At 37.3% G+C, this 18,886-nt stretch overlaps 1 protein-coding gene and 1 long non-coding RNA gene across 2 annotated transcripts in view; one reads left to right on the forward strand and one right to left on the reverse strand.

Moving 5' to 3' along the window:
- LOC106078584 (PR domain zinc finger protein 1-like) overlaps positions 1 to 18,886 on the reverse strand; it is a 41,016-nt gene that overhangs the window by 21,248 nt on the left and 882 nt on the right. The window lies entirely within an intron of this gene.
- On the forward strand, positions 9,500 to 10,406 carry LOC106076310 (uncharacterized). The gene is made up of 2 exons (XR_001219345.2): positions 9,500 to 9,960; positions 10,078 to 10,406. It is a non-coding gene; the product is annotated as an uncharacterized LOC106076310 (long non-coding RNA).

Raw genomic sequence — 18,886 nt, forward strand, 5'->3', positions numbered from 1 at the left:
GAAACCAAAATTTGGATAAAACATTTAAAAAAGAAACAAATGTGCCGACCCTGAAACTTTTGGACATTTGAGACGTACTGGGAAATATTTAAGGACGCATTGACCAACACAATGTCTGCTTTGTCAAGTGGTATGTGCTCTGGACGGTCACGATCATCCGGTTTGAATCCTGTCCGCTGATATCCCCTACTGTCCTGGAGGAGGTTTGGACTAGGATGTAGCCTGATAATCTTCAATTCTGAAGGAACATCCGAAACATGTCAAACAAACAACACAACATATTTTGTGTCACAAAAGTTATTTTTTTACAAGATCGGTAATTAACTTTAACTCTGGCCTCATTTGTAGGTAGAACTAGATAAATAGATACAAAACAATGCGTAATAACGTAAATACGTATGACATGTAACATATCTAGTGCTGCATTTATTATAGATGTAACATATCTACTGTTGCTATATGTTGTACATGTAAGATGTGTTCTTATCTTCGTATCATATGAAATACACACACTACTTAAAGAAAAGAAGACGATTGCGTCCTACGAGTGTTCCTAGGTTAATCTAGTCCTGCATGTTAACCAATACTACTATATATTGTACAGGGGGGGGGGGTTTACCTCATATTCCTAGACTGTGATCGCCACGTTCCGTGCGGTGACCGCCATTCCTATTGCTCTTAAAACGACGGCCAACTTTGTGAAACGATGTGGCGGACATTTTTTTTTGGACTGAGTTGCTGGCTATTTGTTCCATCCCCACCCCGAGAGAGATAAAAAATAAAAAGCTCACCCAGGGTATCCTGCCGGGGCCTTGTTCGCTTCCCGTTCTTAGCCTATCTAGTTCCACTACTGAATCAGATGTCCTTAAGGTCCGAGAACGTTTGGTTCCCTTTGATAGACCTCTTGACCAGGGAAAGGCTTTTATCCGTGGCCAGGATGAGGAATTGGCTCTTCACCGATCCCTCTGTCCGAAGTCCCGCCTTATCCGAAGTAGTCATGAACCAATGTGTCGTTGGACACGGTCCCCTTAAGCCAACGTCTCGGGTTCCTCCTCCCGAGCGAGGCCGGAGACCGAGTCGCGCGGGGGCCTTTGTATGCCTATAATGTCCCACCGCACGCGTGCGAGGACCACTACTAGACGTTTCCACGAATTGCCACGCTGAGGCGACGAGGGCTGAATCCCCCGTGTCCCATCACCAGAAAATTTCTCAGTAAACACTGGTTTCAAGAGAGTACAATCCATTGTGTTTGTCTCTAACAAAGCTCGACAGTGGCAGTGCCAACGAATATTAAATTATACATTTATTTGTCCATTAATTACTTGTAATTGACTATTTTGTTTGATATTGATAAGGAAATAACTCTTACATTACTGAGAGATATAGTTGTAAGTGCGGAGTTATTTCCCTTACATACGTTTTGTTATATATTTATGACTATGTCCATGATTCATTCTTTGCCAACATTGTACGTTTAATTGTATACCGATTCATTGATTTTACGATGTAAATAAAAATCGTAATTGCAAATAGAATTGTGAAGTCCTGTTGAAGCCAAAGAACAAGTTGACCGAATCACACCTTTTGTTTTTACATCTACGCCCTTAATCAGCAAAGAGAGGAAAAAGTTCTCACAGTCTGCCAATAGGTGGCGTGTAGATCTAGCTCTTCATCCGCGTGGACTTCTACAAGTCTACTGTTAGGTCTGACGTACTATATTCACAAGATGAGGCCGCTGGAAAAGGGACGGGAAAGGGGGGGGGGGATCATGGCTGATTGCCACATCTCCCAGCGAGTGATTCGAAACAGCGGCGATCAAATCATTCTCACATTTGTTGTTTTTTTTCATGCGTCCTCGCCCTCCCCCCTCCTTTCCGCTTAGCTAGCAAAAGATCACCCAGTCCGGCTGTCCGGCTAACTCATCAGATTGACGTATTAATATTTAGAGCGACGCCGGACCGGTTTCAAACGTAAAACTAATTTCTCCCCATCACAGTGGAGGGGGGGGGGGCTGCTAGGGCACGAATGTGACGTGTCTCTTGTAGCAATAGCCAAAGGAACAACATACAATTAAAAGGAGAGGGGGGGGGAGATGTGGGGATGGGGGGGGGGGGGAGAGAGACTAACAAACGCGAATCTAATTCTCTCCAAGACTCTACGAATGACACGTGATGATTGGTCATCTTAGATCCATTTGGGCAGAGGGTCTAGAACAATATTGCTGATCAGAACAGACCTCGTCACCTTCATTCCATCATTACACAGCCCCTCCATCCCCCCCCCCCCCCCATTCCCATATCGCCCCTAGCCTCAACAGTCCCGGAGATGGAGGAGTTAGTTCTGGAGTCGGACGAATCAGTTCAGCTAGTAGATGTATTGATAAAGAGGACGTAGCAGCGGAGACCGAATCGTGGCTACATATTGGTAGCGACGAGGAGAAGAAGTTGGCCAGAGAAATGGTCTGCAAATATTAAACGTAGCGCTACATAAGACAGGGATGACAGTGCTACAGGGTGGAGTCCCCAGTGTTTACTTTCAAGACAAGCCAATATTACTGAACAGTGGATGTCTTTGATCCATGCGAACAGGAGGTTTAGAACAAAAATGTGGATATAATTATATTATTACACGCCTCCCCCCCCCTCATGCATTACACACCAGCCATATTCCCATCAGAACCACTTTTCTAGTTTGTAATGGTTCAGAGATCCAAACTTTATTGTCTTTGTGGGCAAAAAGTACTCTTTAAAAGAGGCGTCCCGACGGTTGGTGTCACTCGGAGAGGTCAGCTAACGATGTCACTTTAGACCCAATCGCAACTAATAAAAGAAAAACAACATTCTCATCGACATAGATTTTTCGAGAATAAATACTCCATTGCAAAGGTGTCTTAAGAGTTGGTGTCACTCGGGTCGGTCAGCTAATGATGCCACATTTGACCCCAATCGTGACTTAACAAAATAAACTTTCACACTTGCTATCAAGAAATGAAACTCTTCGATAATTATTTGAATGATATTAGACGGAAGAAGTGTCATCCAAATGTGTAATACGCAAAGTACAAAGATTGGGTAGCTATTCGAACGTAAACATGTTTTTGGGTAGCATTCGAACGTAAACATGTTTTTGGGTAGCTATTCGAACGTAAATATGTTTTTGGGTAGGTATTCGAACGTAAACATGTTTTTGGGTAGCTATTCGAACGTAAACATGTTTTTGGGTAGCTATTCAAAAGTAAACATATTTTAAGTCCAAACAAAGAGGATTTCCATGACGCTAAATTGAACTTCAATGTTACCTTCACCTATCCTTTAAGTCCAGTGTTTGTCAAACTTTTTGTTTTAATGGAACACTACATGCATTCTGAGTATTTAGCGGAACACTTTGCTTATTTTTTAGAGAGATTAATTCACGTGACGGCCGACGTTATTTTTTCCAGTAGTTCTTGATACTGACCACTGGGACGACATAGCCCTAGACCGCACTAGATGGAGAGAGACGGTGACCAAGAAAGCTATGGACAGCGAAAGAACATGGGCCTCAGCTCTGGAAGAAAAGCGTGCTATACGAAGAATGTCCGGCTCCTCTACCACCAAAGCTTAAGTCACCTTAACTTGCGATATATGGACGGGAGTGTTCCTCCAAAACTGGGCTCCACACAGTCACACGAAAAGTGTTCAACGAGATGAATCATAATCGTTCTACGACTGAAGGAGGCCAACATTTAGTTTGTGGAACACATATTCAGACCTCGTGGAACACTAGGGTTCCGCGAAATACAGTTTGGGAAACACTGCCTTAGCCTATTGAACCGTTGGGGCACCACGCATGATTTGTTGACCGTCTTTCTCCATATCTCACTGTGGTTTGTCTTGAATAGAAGTTGTTTTTTTTTAACAAAGCTTATACGACTTTGTGTAATATAAGGTGTGGTTTTTTAAAGAAAGTATTTTTTGTTTGTTTTCCTTGGTAATATTTTTAAGATTAATGACTATCTCAAGTACACTTCCTTTCATTTCTCAGAAAATTTTGGAATCGCATTTTTATAAGGCATTAGAAACTGTACACCAAGATATTTTCAATAAATACTCGTGGAATTATTCGCGTTTACTGTGTTAAAAAAAAATCAAGAAACAAAGATTATGTTATCGGAGTCTCAAATACTTTAAAAGTTTAACATTAAACACTCAAGTTTTAAGAGACGATTTTTTTTGTGGGTGTATACCTCATGGGAAGAGGGGTGCGGTGGTGCTTTAGACGCAGAAGTTTCGGGAAGTGATGGTTAACATGGTCAGCAGAGGGTATTCCATTAATCATTGTCCGAGAGGTCGGAATTTCGAATGTGTCCGTGCCATCACGCAGCACGCGATGTCCGGTTACAGGGGGTGAACTTTGAACCGGCGGCCATGTCTCTACATCGTCTGCTCCCAGCGGCTCGAGGACTGAAACACTTTGCTGCAGCCCCAATCATCTTGTTGAACTCGTGGAAGTGTTAACCTGATAGGAACAGCTACATGAATAATTAGGTCAGATAAAGAAAAAATAAAAGGGGTCATTAGCGATTTCATGGAGGAGAAGAGTTAGTGAAGGACTCAGGACAAATGGAAGGGCAGCGGCGGAAACAGATCCAGGAAAAGGTGGGGGGGGGGGGGCGTCAGAGGAAGGTAAATAGATGAAAGAGAAAAACACATGCACAGTGTTTCCATGGTAACCTTTTCTTACATTTTTTTTTCTTTCTTGCTTACATTCTTCATAGTTTGTATTTTTTAACCACCACTGAAAAATGATGTCGACGTTGCAGTCACATTTCTTTCCTCAACAATTTGTTTTGGTTTGTGTTTCCTAATTATAATCTAACCCGAACCCCGAATGACCTTAATTCATACGTAAGTCTAGAGTAAATATTTAAATTTCTTTGAAACTCAATCTACTTTTAGTAATGATGTTAGGGTGAATCTTAGGCGTCTTAAATCGCTTCTAATAGTTTAATTTAGATTGAAGTCGAAATAGAATAATTATATCTCTCTATATTTATATATTGTTGTGTACTAGTTTAGTTGGAGAGTATGTTAGTGTTGGTAGATAAATATATTCTGTATTGACGATAAAAGTAGTGACGTAGTGAGACAGACAAATGACGTAAGAGAATAGGCGAACAAAGATGAACAACATGGCGATAGCTTAGAAGACGGTTGATTAGTATTAGAGATATATAAGTAGCGAGGGAGAAGAAGACGAGACAGACATCCCAAGTGTAAATAAACGCATCATTTACAGCAGTAGAAAGTCTTGATCAAGTTTATAGTGTCACATGCAATGTGCTTTGGCTAATGTAGAATAGTTAATGAAATAGCAGTGAAGATGCACAAGATACTAGCCATTACATTATCGATCTATCTATCTATCTATCTATCTATCTATCTATCTATCTATCTATCTATCTATCTATCTATCTATCTATCTATCTATCTATCTATCTATCTATCTATCTACCTATCTATCTATCTACCTACCTACCTACCTACCTACCTATATATCTATCTACCTACTTACCTATCTATCTATCTATCTATCTATCTATCTATCTATCTATCTATCTATCTATCTATCTATCTATCTATCTATCTATTTATCTATCTATCTATCTATCTACTTACCTACCTACCTACCTACCTACCTACCTACCTACCGATCTATCTATCTATCTACCTACCTACCTACCTACCTACATATCTATCTATCTATCTATCTATCTGTCTATCTATCTATCTATCTATCTATCTATCTATCTATCTATCTATCTATCTATCTATCTATCTATCTATCTATCTATCTATCTATCTGTCTATCTATCTATCTATCTATCTATCTACTTACCTACCTACCTACCTATCTATCTACCTACCTACCTACCTACCTACCTACATATCTATCTATCTATCTATCTATCTATCTATCTATCTATCTATCTATCTATCTATCTATCTATCTATCTATCTACTTACCTACCTACCTATCTATCTATCTACCTACCTACCTACCTACCTATCTATCTATCTATCTATCTATCTATCTATCTATCTATCTATCTATCTATCTATCTATCTATCTATCTATCTATTTGTATGTATGTATGTATGTATGTATGTATGTATGTATGTATGTATGTGTGTGTGTGCGTGCGTTTGTGTGTGTGTGTGTGTGAGAGAGAGAGAGAAAATAACACTTTACTTTAGGTATGTACAGGTTTTATAAATGATCTCTTTCGGAAATTAGGTACAATTGTGTCCCCCAAATTCCACAAATTCCATACATGTATGGTCTATGTAAATGTATAACGCTTTCTCTTTCTTTTGTGCTGAAAATGCCCTCTATTGTCATTCTGAATGAGAGCATACCACCAATCGACGTCTAGTATGCCACTTTAAATAAATACAATTTCGAATAGAGACACATCGGCAAACGCTAGGCTGATAATAATAATAATAATAAACCAAATTCTAAAATTCTAATCCTATTTCGTAACAAATTTGTGAATGTAAGAGTTGGCAACCGAGGCCGGTAAATCTTCTGCGCCAGCAATTATCTCCCTTCCGTTTCTCTTCCCTCTCATTCCCGCCCTAACTTCCCTCCCAGTGGACACATTTAGATCGACGTCCGAGCGAATAACTTATGCTTCATTACTTTGCCATCCCATAATATTAGAATGCACAATATGTAATATCATAAATGACAGTTTAATGTAATAATTTACTTGCCACGGCTGCTGGAGAAGACATGGGGGAAAAAAAGGTTAACTCAATGAGTGCGGAGCGTCTATCCCATAGACGGTCTGTCTGCCCTAAACGCACGGAACGTCTATCCCATAGACGTTCTTACCCTACCTTTGTTTCGTTGCATTTTTAAATTAAAAATTTTAACTAACAACAGTGGAACTATTTTTAATTTATAAAAGAGTTCTTCATCCTTTGTTTACATAGAAATTAGAAGCTTTTGGCTTTATTTAGACATTTATTTATTACTTTTTTTACAATGTAAAAAAACGTCGCCATGACTACGCTAGTCCAAGACACACCCACAATGTTGACTACTGAAGAAACTTTATAATTATTCTAAAAATTATCACAAATAAATAGTAATAATGAAGAATTTGATCTAGATTAGATTCAGGTAGGTCTAAATTTAGCGTATTTATATGATTACATCTATATTATTAGTATTTAGATCTAAATCTATTATTGTCAGTAGGCTAGGTGTAGTCTGTAGATCGAGATTGACTAGATCTAAGCTTTTATCTCTAGACTTGGACTCTAGATCTAGATATATCTTTAGATCTAAGCTTTTGGTAAATAAAAAGAAAGGAAATGGTAGATCTACATCAAATAATCATCCACTGTACTGTGGGCATTTTTTCCCCATTTTCTTTTTTTTTTTTAGTATTGTTAATCTGTAAAAATCTACAACATCATGGCTATGCTTGTCCAAGACACACCCACAATGTTTACTACTGAAGAAGCTTTATTATTGTTTTATTTATACTTCTATGAATTGTAATAATGAAGATCTTGATCAAGATTTAGCATAGGATGAAGCAGACTTGGACATTATTAGCATTTAGATTTAGATCTAGATCTAGTATTGCCTTATATGCTTAGGCTTAGGCCTTAGCCTTAGACTAGGGCTAGGTCTTGAATGTAGATCAAGGTTGACTAGATCTATGCTTTTATCTTTACACCTTTGTAGATTCCTATAGATCTAACCCTTAGATAAATGAAAACAACAGAAATGGCATATCTAAATCCAATATTCATCCACCATGCTGGGCCTTTTCTTGGTATATTTTCTAGCAATTTTTTTTAGTATTGTTTTTTGGTAAAAATCATCACCATCACTATACTGGTTCAAGTTGCACTCCAAAAGGTTTACTACTAAATAAAAGTAAAATATAAAACTATTCTAAATCCATAATTTATCACAAAGGAACAGTAATAATGATCTATTCGATGTCTAAATCTTAGGTAAAATGAATTAGGATTTTTATTGTCCTTCATCTAGTTAGAGATTTAGGCTTTGATCTCTCGCTAGCCTATGTCTTGCACTGGTCTAGTATTAGAATGAAAGATGTTCTATGCAAATAAAAAGAAGACAAATCTAGATCTATATCCCATTGATTCAAATGTACATAATATTTGAGTGCATTTGGTTGATAGATTTAGTGCTGGTATCTATTGTTATTGGTAGTAATGAAAAGCGCAATAATTTTCACTTTTTTTTCTGACTAAAAAACCAGGTAAAAATAATAATATAATCAATGATTCATCATCTTTTATTGACTATTTTATCACATTTCTTTTTGAAAATATCACAAAGGAACAGTAATAATGATCTATTTGATGTCTAAATCTTAGTTAAAATGAATTAGGATTTTTATTGTCCTTCATCTAGTTAGAGATTTAGGCTTTGATCTCTCGCTAGCCTATGTCTTGCACTGGTCTAGTATTAGAATGAAAGATGTTCTATGCAAATAAAAAGAAGACAAATCTAGATCTATATCCCATTGATTCAAATGTACATAATATTTGAGTGCATTTGGTTGATAGATTTAGTACTGGTATCTATTGTTATTGGTAGTAATGAAAAGCACAATAATTTTCACTTTTTTTCTGACTAAAATACAAGGTAAAAATAATAATATAATCAATGATTCATCATCTTTTATTGACTGTTTTATCACATTTCTTTTTGAAAATGCTGTAAATAGTCTAAATATGCTGTTTCAACAGTAATACAAAGAACAAAATCTAAATTTAGGTCTCAAAAGTTCTAAAGTTGGCATCCATTTTTTTTTCTGAGTGTCATATTATTTAGATTATAATTTGTATCTTATATTTAAATAGAAAGATGTTTACATTTTCACATTCTCCATTCATTTACCTTTACTTTGATACCAAATTTGTCACTATAGCATCATTGGTACTTAAACAATAAATTTTTGTTTTAGCCATGTTTGGAACATTTTCTTATTTTTTTAAAAAAAGTAGCATTTTTTTGAAAACAAAACACAGCAGTCAAAGAGTTAAGCCAGACGATTGCGTTGTAGGGATAATATTTAAATAGAAAACTCGATTCGCTTTTTTTTTCTTTCCCGCCATTTCTTGGCTCTTTATTGTTATTTCGCATTTTTTTGTTAATTTTTTTTTTAAACTTTCATACCAAATGCATACATTTATTGCTTGGATGTTTCATTTCGGTTGCATTATTTTTTAAAAGGTCAATTATTTGACAGATGACTTCAATCAAAAGATATTTCGATAATAAAAAAAAAAATTAAAAAAATTGAAAGCTTGTTACTGAATGTATGCCTAGATCAATTTTTCATTTGTGTATAATCGAGACCAGTTCGTCGACGTGGCAATAAACTATTGGTCTAAAGTGCCCACAGGTTACGACGTCGCAGGTCAGTGTTCATGCCTTCTATAATGATTGGTCTCTGTCACAGTGTTGTGTAAGGGTTATTAATTAGTTTAATAGATGTTATCAAAGCTCACCGATAGACTTGACAGAGACCAGACAATGGTTAGGACAATGTCAGTTAGGTGTTTGTATTGTAGAGAGACTGATATGTGGGTCGGGACAGACATTAGTAATGTTAGTTTAGGTGTAGGCTAGATACTCAGCCTATATAGAGTAGAGTTTGGGGCAGTCGGGACACAGCGCCATGTAGTGTTAGCAGGGGCGTGTGTCGTGTAGTGTTAGCAGGGGCGTGTGTCGTGTAGTGTTAGCAGGGGCGTGTGTCGTGTAGTGTTAGCAGGGGCGTGTGTCGTGTGATAGGCGTTTTCTGGTGAACGACACATACAGACATTGGGAGCAAGTCGCCGAGGCTGGCTCGCGATCTTGGCTCCAAGATGTGTGAGTTGTTTGCCAGAGACAACATGTAGGAACTAATTCTTAGGGACCAGGGTAAGAAGAAATGTTTTTATTAGTTATATATCTAGCATTAGATGTTAATAGATTATGAATAAATAGTATGGCGCTTTAGCTAGTTGTTAGCGATATCTTGATTATTTGTCTATTTAGAGTGACAGTCTTGGCGACTGTCTGAGTCTTAGTCACATTCTGACGGTCAGAGACGGTAGATCTATATATGGTGTATCTTTGCCTGCTACGCAAGGGGATATCACTCTAGTATTGAGCGGACTGTGACGTTGGGTTCCAGGATCCGTGCAGAGACTAGAGAGAGAGAGAGAGAGAGAGAGAGACAAGAGAAATGAGTCAAGAGAAATGGAAAGTTCATCGTGACCTACAGCCAAGCATCAATGTCTATGTGATTATTAAATTTTAATTCTAGAATCACATGTTATATGTAACTATAGTTGTTAATTAAATATTTATTTTTCATATGCAAATTTGTGTCCAGAGATCATGATTTATATCATTATTGAATATTGTGGTCTTTAATCCATAGTCATCTGTGATGTGTGTGTTTTATCAGTTAAATTACATCAGTAAGAATCACCCTAGACGTATAGCCATCAAGAGTTGATATCAAGTTCTTGACAGTCTCGGTATAAATAGAGGTCAAAGATTAGCAAGAAATAGAAAATGCTATTTTTAAAAAAAGTTGAGAAACAAATTATTTGATGGCTAATATCTGTCTGTTTGTCTGTCCGTCTGTCTGTCTATCTGTTTATCTAGAGATAATTGTAATGTTCAGTTTATTAAAACAATGCGTTAGTTCTGTTCTGTTCTTTGTATACTTTTGTATCAGGATAGATGGCATTGTTTTTAAATGTGTTAATAATAACAATCTTTTTTTGTATCTATCAGAAAATGTGTCTTACAATGTATGCATTGCACCTAACAAAACATTATAACTATAGAAAACAACTTATACATTCACACCAGATTCACTCAAAATTTACACGTGAAATGCTTATATCAGAAAGTTTAATTGTATTTTATGCTTTGATTGCCAGGGAAACAAAAGTGTTTTTGTGTCTGTATGTCTTTGCTATCGGTGTCTTATCAATCCTTAGTGATGGTAAAATCACAAAATCCTGACACAGAGGGGAATTTTTTTATTCTGAAATCTCTTTAGCTTTCTTATGAATGTTTTACTCAAAAGAGTGAAATATATTTTTTTTTTATTAAAAAAATTCCCTGGTAGGCTTTAAAATAATAATTTGTTTAGTCAAGTAAAAAAAAAAGATAACTTTACGTAAAAAGAATTTATACACACTGTAGGCGTAAGTATCTATGATTCGTTTTCATTATGTTTATAATATTGTTTATGTCTTAAAAGAGATTTATTTAAATCTCTACCTCGACTGATTCAACTAAAACGTAAAACTTTATAAAAAATGGACATTGTTTTATTTAGTACATTATAAAACATTACCCTAGTGGAACTTAGCTGTTCATAGTCCGGTGTGTTTGTAGTTGTTCAATACCAAACAAAAATAAACGTATAAACTTGAATGATGTACGTTTTCTTTCTGGTGAATTATTTTAGAATAAATTACCTGATGGTCTAATTCGATGAAACTCACATAAATCTATATAGGTCAGTCTGATCACTAAAGACTATGTAGGGCAGTCTCATCACATACATCTATTTAGGGCAATCTCATCACAGAAATCTATATAGGTCAGTCTGATCACTAAAATCTATATAGGGTAGTCTCGTCACACAAATCTATATAGGGCAATATATATATATATGGATGGCGGAAGTCTCATCACAGAAATCTATATAGGGCAGTCTCATCACAGAAATCTATATAGGGTCAGTCTCATCACACTGAACATAAGTGCAAGCCATTGCCATAAAGAAAAAACCCAGACGGTCATCCAATCTCCTCAAATAAACCCAATGAGATGTCTAATGTTTTCACCATCGATCAGAATGAAAGAAAGAAGTCACTCGATTTATGGTCAGGTAAATAACGCATGCGCAAAAGCTAGAATGGAGAGATTGCAAGAAAGAGACACAGACATAATCAAGGAATAAGAGAGAAGAGACAGAGAGAAAGGGATTGATTCGTGAGGGGGTTGAGGGAGAAATGGTGAAGTACTATATCTCTGACCAATAAAAAGACTCAGAAAAGTTATAGTTAGTCTTGAAACGCAAAACTTGTTATATTCACACCAATAAAAAGATGGAAATAAAACCTAGAAAACCTCAAACGAATGCTTGAGCCTCTGAGTGTATCACTAAATTGAATTGGTCCTAGAAAACTTTTGATGATATTTGGATTGGAAAAGAACGAGAGTAAAAAAAAAGACAGACGGCATTGACCTCTGACCTGGAAATATTTTAGCAATCTGCTTAACCAATCAGTGTCAGGCTCCCGTGATGCTTTTCCGATCCTTGCCTCATCTGCAGTCTTTAGAAATGGCGGTGATAAATCCGTCATAAATCATTTCAATCCGACGTCTGCCTGGCTCAAGATGGCCTGTGCAAGCTAAAGGGAAGCAATTCATGAGCGAGTATCTGGAGCCGGTCTATGATGTTTGTAAACGGGAAATGAAATCCGTTTTAATCAAACACTTTTGGCTCAGTCCTTCCACCTCTGCCCCCAGCTCGCCAATAGTACCCCCTCCAGCCCCCCCCCCCCCCCCCCCCCCCATAGATGTCTCTTTCTACTGGCTACATATTTCCATCGAAATGTCTGCACGGCCGAAATAAAGATAAAATTTTGTTATCTAGCTCAGAATGGAATGTCTTCTGACAGTACCAGGAAGACGTGATTGGAAATATTACTTATCTATACATAGTAGGTTGATCTATCTGTCTGTTTATTTATGAATCATCTATCTCTATGTCCGTCTTTCCACATCTTTTCTCTGTGCACGTTTTGCCAAAGCAAATAGCCCACAATCCCAGAGCTGTCTGGTTACCTTTATTGCCTTTGTTGGTTTTTACGTTTCGGATGTTCCTTCAGAATTGAAGATTATTACATCATAAAACTCCACATAGCGGCTGGCAGAGTTCGAACCCAGGGAGGACAGGATTCGAACCCAGGACGGTCGAGACGACAGTGAAGAACGTATACCAGACGACCATTCAATCAATGTTTTATGTAACAAGTAAAGTTTCCCTTTCAGACCTTGTTGTCTATAGGCAGGGCCGCCACGTAGGTTGTGGCCGCCTGCGTGTGAAATAAAAAAATGCCGCCCCCATTTTATTTTTAAATTCATTAAGACTGAGTTGGACACTGTACCTAGATCGCTCTTTGATTTAAATCCATTTCTGTAGACTATTCCTTTTTGTTTCTTTCCTATTCGTATCTCTTTCGTCTCCATATGCCCTCTAAGATGTTTTTTTTTTCAATATTAACTTTGCATTTTTTTTTTTAAATGTAATGAAAAAGAAAAGAAACTTACTCTTAATTAGAACACAATTTTTAGGTTATATTTTTCATTTATATTAATTTAACACTACGTATAGAATCCAAACTTAAGTAATGAAATTTCACTTAAACGAGTCAGATTTGTTTTTCGAAATAGTGTTGCCTACATAATTTTTAAGCGTTGTAAAAGGTTCTTCCTGTAGATAGAATTGAAGATGCGGAAGGTTTCCCTTCAAGTCGCCAAGGGGTTTGATTCCTGGCGGGGCTCCGGTGCTGAGCGTATTCTGGCGTTTTCAACTTCAGAAATTCTTATTCCTGGTGTCTACAATGCCTTTTCTCGCAGTAAGAAGAGAGAATATATAAAAGGTCAACAGTGATGTGTTTTCTTTCAGAACGCACTATTCATCTTAGTTAAAATTTAAAAAAAAAGTCAAGGGCCATATTAAGTCTAATAATAAAGAGGTAACCCTGGCTAATAGTAATATGCGAGGTACATTCTAGCTAGGCCTAGGCCTACATATTGCGCACGGACGTTCATAATTGGCGTAATCCTTTCAAAAATATTCTTCTTGTTTAGTAAAATGTCTCTGTCACGACCTTTTTTTTCACACAAAAGTCGTCACTATAATGAAGTGCAATGGTCGGAAGAAATTCGATCGTATAGAGACAAAACATTAGTATTAATGTCATTTTACTAATATTCAAATACATTACGCTGAAAATAAAACATTTTTTGCGCCGCCCCCTCCCTTTGTTGTTGGTTGGTCGTTGGCTTGTCGCTACAAACAGCTAGTACAACTGAACCCATGTAGGCGTTTTACATTTTTAATAAAAAAAAACTATACATAACTTAAACAAACTTCTTATGTGAACGAAAACTCAATATAGGCTAACTGTTATAACAATATTCACAGATTTAACTTGAGATTAAATATAAATCTACTAGTAATGAAATAAACTGATATTTTAAACCAAATCTAGCTCACAACAAAACAATGTCTTTACTCTTTCATGTCTCGAGATCGTCTGCCGTTTTACTTTTGCATTACGCTAGTTTCATCATCCTCAATGCATAACCAACAATCCATCTCCCAACCTCTTCTTACCGTCACCTAGGAAGCTCACTCTATAACACCCCTCTTTGTCAGGACGTTGCATTAGAGATTTAAATGTAATTTACATTAGTACACAAACGAACTTATTGTATATCTACATCTATACTCTTTTAATCGGTCCAAAATAGTCGACTCTTAACTAGATCTAACAGCCATGAAAAAAAAAAAAAGTGAACATGTTTCTAAAATTCTATTCGACTAGAAACAAATATTACAAACAGCCCGCGAAAATTCAAAGCCAGAAATGAGTCGGCGTGGTAATTTTTTAAAATAAAGTTTCCAAAGTAACTTCTTAGTGTAAGAGTATCGCCGCCCCCCCCCCCCCCACCCCAAGTTTGCAAAGGTAATGGAATCATTAGACTAGAGGCCTGTTTCAAATATTTCAGTAATTTTTTTATATTATTAAACCAAAAATTTAAAAAAAAAAGGAACCTTGGCATCATGATTTGGCCGCCCCCTACATTCGGCCGTCTGGTTCCTCAAGGTTGTCATTGCAGGAAGTGGTAATGGATGTAAGCACTCCAATACCTATAAAATGCTTCCTATTGGCATGCGTCTCAAATAGCCTCTGACAACCAGTCCAACTCCTGGTCTTCACGTGTGGCTCAGATACTGAGTCCGGCGGAACTGTTCTCACTAACAGGAGAAAGGGCAAAGGCGAGTAACTGGCGCCTTAACCAGTCAGCTTCGGGCAGGAGGGGCTCGTTAGCCATGGCTGGCTATAACCCACCTAAGAGAAGGAAAACTCTGAATTCAAACCTCTGTTGCCTTGCAGCTTTACCCAATCATGGGAAAGGCTTCGGGAGTCAACCCTGAGGAAAAATTAGGAGCTGGCGACCCTAAGGAAGTTTGCAGCACCCAGTGCTACACTCTGGCAGAACCTGCGACGCCGCTGACCCCAAACTGTATAGGCTGCGTGGAGAGGGGGGAATTGATGTGTGGGCGACATCGTTCCGACCACAGCTAATGCCCAAGCATTCATCTCATTTCCATGAGATGATCCATTGTCGCTTCGCGACTGATGGAGGCCGTACTCATTCGGCCGTCTGCGTGCAATGTACACATTGCACAATAAGTAGCGGCGGCCCTGTCTGTAGGACAGATGATGTAAAGGTCATCTGGTTCTGTGGCCTACGGTTAACTAGGGTGTCAAGTGGCCAGCACGACGAGCAACCGCCTTTACTTTTCCCCAACTTATGTCAGGTACCCATTTAGAGCTGGGTGGGCTCAGAGGCGCCAAAAGATCCCGAAATAAAAAAAAAATCACAGTCTTCACCAGGATTCGAACCCGGTACCCCCGGTTCGGAAGCCAAGCGCTTTACCGCTCAGCCTCCAGGCCTCCTATGTGACATAAATAGACACTATGCATATTAAAGTACCACTATGGCGGCAGATGATGTTAAGCTAATCTGTTTCTACGGCAGACGGTTAACGAGGATGTCATGCGGCCAGCACAACGACCAATCGTCAGGTGGATTCAGGTGCGTCTTAAATAATCCCCAGCCTCTAATGGGTTTCCAACTTGAGACCCCCTTAGTTCGGAAGCCAAGCGCTTTGCTACCCTGCCAATTAGTTGCACATTAAACACTACGCCGGTCATGCTGCAAACCTCTAGTGCATTTCAAAATATCGAGTTTTAAAGGAATCGTTGTAACATCTAAAATGGTGTAATACTAATTAAATATTTCAGAACCAATGCAATAAAAATTCGTTCTGTAAACTCAAATAAGAATGTATTCATTACGACATATGCAATAACTGGAATATTTTTTTTTACTTCATTATAAAGAACATTGAAAACAAAAACAGCCTTCCAATGTTTTTGTATCTGTAGAATTATTTTTTTTTTGTTGTTAAGCATTTTTAGCGGTTCATCAAGGGGAGAGAACCGTGCTGTCCGTCTGCCAGAAAAAAACTAAAAGCATTAGTGTAAATAGAATGTTGCCAACAATACACAATGCTTTGGTATTTTTCAAACGAATGTTAAGTTTTTGTTCTTATGGCTCCCAAAATTGTGCTACTTTGTTTTTTGTTTTTAAAAAGCTATATTGGCATGTTGTATGCACTATGCACATGCGATACATTTGTAGAGGTCCCCCTTAAGGCCGCTACTATGTGTTCATCCATCTGTACTTTTAGTGTCACTTTTAGATTTCCAAATGTAGAAAAGATATTGAAAATCCGAAATCTGGACATTATAAAGCTTGCAAAGTTGTGGTGCAACGAATTATTTTCTATCATTTGAAAGTGAAAAGTTTTTTTTTTTTTTTTTAAATTATTCAAGCAGGTTTTTTTCTCATAAAAAAGCACCTCCTTTATTACCAAGCTTATATCAACTCCTTCGGTCTGTCTGTCTGTCTGTCTGGTGTAAATCTTGTACACGTTATATTTCCCACTTCCCATTTTAGGATCAAGTTGAAACTTTACACAAGTATTCATTGTCGATGACAACATATCAATCAATAAAAAAAATAATCATTTCATCGTAATTTATAATTTTTTTTTTTTAATGTGGAACTATTCTTACGGGAAATTATTCTTGTAAAAATGAGACACACGGCAGCGACTGAACACCTTTATAGTGTTGTTTCATTATTTGTGTGTTACCTCCGTTTTGACTTATCTGCCCAGTACAAAGCGAGGAACTTTTAGAACCTAGTAATGAGAGTAGATTATGAGATAGAACCCTGGAACTCATCTATTTATGACGGCGTCCTCGTGGAAGGGCTGACATCAAGGTGGCATCCACTTGGAAAAGACATGGAAGGAAATGACTATTTCTCATATAGTAACGCCATATCTGGATACCTTACAGAATGTTTCTTAAATTAACAAAAGCCCTTGACTATTGATTTGGTCTCTTGTTATATGTCTTTGTGGGTAAAGTAAGTGTAAAAACAAAGAATAAACAATATAAAAGATTGATAACGTTTTTTCTTAATGATAATTTATTTTTTGGGACTATGTCTAGTACGGGGGAAAAAAATGAAATTAAATATTCTTTCAAAAAAGTGTGTAGCTCTTTGTTTATGCCAAGCGCCAATACAACCTCATATTGATTTTTTAAATCTTCCTAGGAATAAAAAAAAAAGGAGGATGGATTACAGGGCGTCTGTAATTAGAAAACCGGCTCGATAAAAACTTGGGTTTTTTTTATCATTGAGAATATAAAGTGTGAAAAACACAGTAAAGGGAACACGCAAATTTATGAGTAAATAAAGGTACCTCTTTCAGACCTTGCTGTCTATAAAGGCAGATGACGCAAAGCTCATCTGTTTCTGCTTCTCAGAAACTTTCTAACAATCCAATAGCTCAAAATCCAAGTATTTATAGGGATCCCTACTGGAAACCCCTCGGTATGGAGGCCAATCGCATTTCCACTCCGCCACCACTAAATGTTTCGATTAGTTCTTAAAAAGTGGACATTTGCTGGATTAAAGTTTAAGTTTTGTTTTTGTTGTCGAGACTACTGTTGATGGCATGTCTACGGGTAAAGGGGCGATAATCATCTCCTCTCGTCCACTCCATTCAAGGGCCAAGCTAGTTAATTGCAGACGACAACTACAAAAATGACATTATGATTGCAGTATATCCCGTGGATACGCAGCACTTGAAGTGATTTCTTGGTCGTTTTAACATGGTTTCACATAGTCTCCCTTTAGCTCACAGGTAGTGAAAGTCAAAAGTGGGACATTATTCCATATCATTATGATACTAGGGTTAGTGTTTTAATTAAAATATTAGATTTGATTAGACTGTATAAGAGTTTATGTTTAAATAGTTTAGATTTGTTGTCCTACTGATCTGACAAAGCTTTGATAGACGTAGTAAATAAAATAAATACATACACCTCCCATTTCATTTCTTATTACTTTCAACCTGTTTTAGTTACATGTCTATGCGTTAGATAAGACAAATCTACGTTAGTATTTGATATAAGGCCCCACAAGGGTATCATGTGGTCATCACATTGGCCAGCCTTCTAGATTTTGTCTGCTCATTAGAATTGTTCAACTTTAATGTGTTCTACAGTTCCTTGTTAAAATGTAGGATTGAACTGGGATTAGAATACGAAAAAGGCCGAGCTCTATCACTCGGCCAACACGCCCTTAAAGGTTTCTTACAGTTTATTAAAGTTGGAAAGTGTGCTCATAAAAATCTATTTTTCATCATGGTGCTGGCCTACTTTAAGCTGGTGTACTATAAGTTGGTTTACCTTAAGCTGGTCTACAATAACTTGGTCTACAATAATCTGGTCTATTATAAGCTGATCTACTGTAAGTTGGTCTATTATAAGCTGGTGTACTATCAGCTGGTCTACAATAAGCTGATCTATCATAAGCCCAATATAAGATGTTCTACTATAAGCTGGTCTACTAAAAAGGAAAACAATTTAATATATGAGCTTTACTTTCGTTT

This window comes from Biomphalaria glabrata, chromosome 2 (assembly GCF_947242115.1).
Source record: "Biomphalaria glabrata chromosome 2, xgBioGlab47.1, whole genome shotgun sequence".
Taxonomy (NCBI): domain Eukaryota; kingdom Metazoa; phylum Mollusca; class Gastropoda; family Planorbidae; genus Biomphalaria; species Biomphalaria glabrata.